This window comes from Hemitrygon akajei, unplaced genomic scaffold (assembly GCF_048418815.1).
Source record: "Hemitrygon akajei unplaced genomic scaffold, sHemAka1.3 Scf000163, whole genome shotgun sequence".
Classification (NCBI taxonomy): Eukaryota; Metazoa; Chordata; class Chondrichthyes; order Myliobatiformes; family Dasyatidae; genus Hemitrygon; species Hemitrygon akajei.
Genome location: NW_027332049.1, coordinates 745,473 through 748,214, shown reverse-complemented (window position 1 = coordinate 748,214; position 2,742 = coordinate 745,473). Strand labels below are relative to the sequence as shown.

At 45.6% G+C, this 2,742-nt stretch overlaps 1 pseudogene; it reads left to right on the top strand.

The window, feature by feature from the left end:
* Positions 1 to 582: 582 nt before the first annotated feature.
* Positions 583 to 2,392, top strand: LOC140724114 (lysozyme g-like; annotated as a pseudogene).
* Positions 2,393 to 2,742: the final 350 nt, after the last annotated feature.

Below are 2,742 nucleotides of genomic sequence, written 5' to 3'. Positions count from 1 at the left end.
TCTCATGTTTTCTACATCAGCATCGTGGTCGTCAGACCACTGCCATCACGTGTGTGTGTGTGTGTGTGTGTGTGTGTGTGTGTGTGTGTGTGTGTGTGTGTGTGTGTGTGTGTGTGTGTGTGTGTGCGTGAGTGTGAGTGTGTAGGGAGGGGGGCAGGATGATGCTGAAAATAGAAAACCGCAGGGACAGAAGTTAGGGATCGGACGTGTCGTTGAACTGTGCTTACAAATGGATAATTAGTGATCAAAAGACTGAAATCTGTAAATGAGGCTATTTCGGGTCTTTGTCATTAGAGCTCCGACATTCTTTTCACTGGATGAGTCACCGCTGAGGTAATGCGTAGGAATTTATAAGTACTTATCTTCATTCGGTCCAATATTTACATCTTTTCTCCATTGGATAGGTGTTGAAATACCATGTTTGTTTAAGTGACTGAGGTCAGTCAGTCAGCGCAGTAACCGGATCTCTGGAGATCCGGTTACTGCGCTTTGTATAAATCAGCGCCGTTTTGAATACATTAGCTCAGAGTTTCTGACGTATCTGTGAATTCAGGAGCAACACAATTGGCAGATTATCACCGAATGGGTTATCCAGTCCTCTTGCGGATAGGAGAAGTTTACTATCCTTTTATTTCGGTCTCTGGAATTCCCGGTAATCCGCCATATCAGCTGCCGTTGGTGGGAATTGAAGTTGAATATCAATGTAGTGATGGTTTCTGTCGCTGGTTTCCATTGCCATATGTCCAGTCCAAGTGTTCGGCATTCTAGGAATGGAATCGCAGCCAGCGACTGTGGAATCTGAAACCTGGAAATAACACGAAACCGCTGTGAGAATTCAGCAAATCCGCCAACATCGGAGGACCTCAGTGGGACAAGCAGATTTCTTCCAGGGGTTTGTGCTCAATAATGTGATGTTCTGGTCTCTGTGCTTTTGGTCTCGAAGCAGTTACACTGCATTTGCAAATATTGTGTTTAAACTGAGATGATACAAATTGATTGTCTGCATTGGTATGTGAGCTGTTGTGTGAGGTACGAGTAAAGGTAACGACTCAGCAAATGTGAGGAGCATCATGTTGCACCATGAACCTTGAGGATTTTTAGTAATTGTGTGCGGTGTGACAGAAAGTGAAGCAGTTGTTGAACAACGCAATGACGTCGTTACCGATCAATTAACAAAACCGACGTGGTCATTCATAACTATCAATACTGTGAAATGTATTCTACTGTCCACATCTGACACCGCTACAGACACCTGACTGCGCTACCGACTCTGTTGCTGGACGTTGAATTCCTCTCCCCGGCTTCCCTGTGATGGATATTCAGTTGGAGGCTTCAGGTATATCTGTGTAACAACACACACAAAATGCTGGTGGAACGCAGCAGGCCAGGCAGCATCTTTAGGAAGAAGACGGCCCGAAACGTCGATTGTACTTCTTCCTATAGATGCTGCCTCGCCTGCTGCGTTCCACCAGCATTTTGTGTGTTTTCCTTGAATTTCCAGCATCTGCAGTTTTCCTCGTTTTTGAGTATATCTGTTTTGCTGTGTCCGACTACGCTGTGACTGCTGCCTCTGTCAAAGATCTGCTGTAAAGTCAGCGAGGTGGCAAATGTTGGGACAGGAAACAAACACGGGAAATGCTGGAAGCACAAAGCCCCAAACGGCATGTAGAGAAAGAGAAAGCAGCAGTATAGAAAACAGCTTGTGTAGTTGTGCTTGAGTGTGACTGGTAGATGTTGGGACTTTGGCTTGTGAGGCTTTACTCAAGAGGCAGAAGTACAGATGTAATTACCCCACGCATCTGTGTGAGCTTGTAAAGGTGTCATCATCCAACATTTTATCAGAACACCATTCTACCTTCTGTAGCTACCAGTAACAGAACTATTTCAAGACTTTGTAGGTACGGAGACATTACAAGGGTTGACAAAACAGGCGCTTCCCAGGTCACTGCAAACCAGGACGGCCTAGGGTCCAGTGCTGTTGCAGCTTCCCAAAAGATGATGGAGAATGATCTTCAGAGGGCAAATCGTTGCAAGTCTTCGATTTACCAAGTTGCCCATGCCCACCAAATCGATCCAGCCCCCATTGGTGCTATAGCATCCCTTGAATCTCGAGTAGGCAATGCCTTGGTAAATGGCTGCGGTGACCATGGGAATGCATTTGGTCCCATCCAGGTTGACAAACGCTGGCATTCACTTCGTGGATCTTATGACAGCAGAGAACATCTTATGCAAGGAACAGAGACATGTGGTAGGAATGTTTGGAGCCATTAAACAAAAGTTTCCAAACTGGACCAAAGAGCAGCAGCTTGAAGGTGCGCTTTCTGCTTACAACATGGGTCCGGATAATGTCCATGACTACCATAATGTGGGATGCTTATTCAATAGGCCATGACGACTCTGATAATGAGAAAGAGATAGTCGTGTCATGGGGGGGTCTCTGAAACAGATCAAAGAAAATACACGTTAACATCTTTCCCACATGTTTTATTTTATCTGGATGAGTGGTTCCGGGATTTGCTGCTTCTGCTGTGCCCTGTTCTGTCGCTGACAGAGAGTCGCATGGAAGTTGGTGATTGCCTAATGCAAGAATCCCGCCATCAGCGTCGAGTTTTATTCATTTCATTCATATCAGAGGCGGATGACGCCGACAAAAAATGTTCCAAACAGTACTGACTCTGCGGTTACCTGGTTTTATCTTCTGGCTGCCTTTTCACATTTTGGTCATCAGAAGGGAATCCGAAT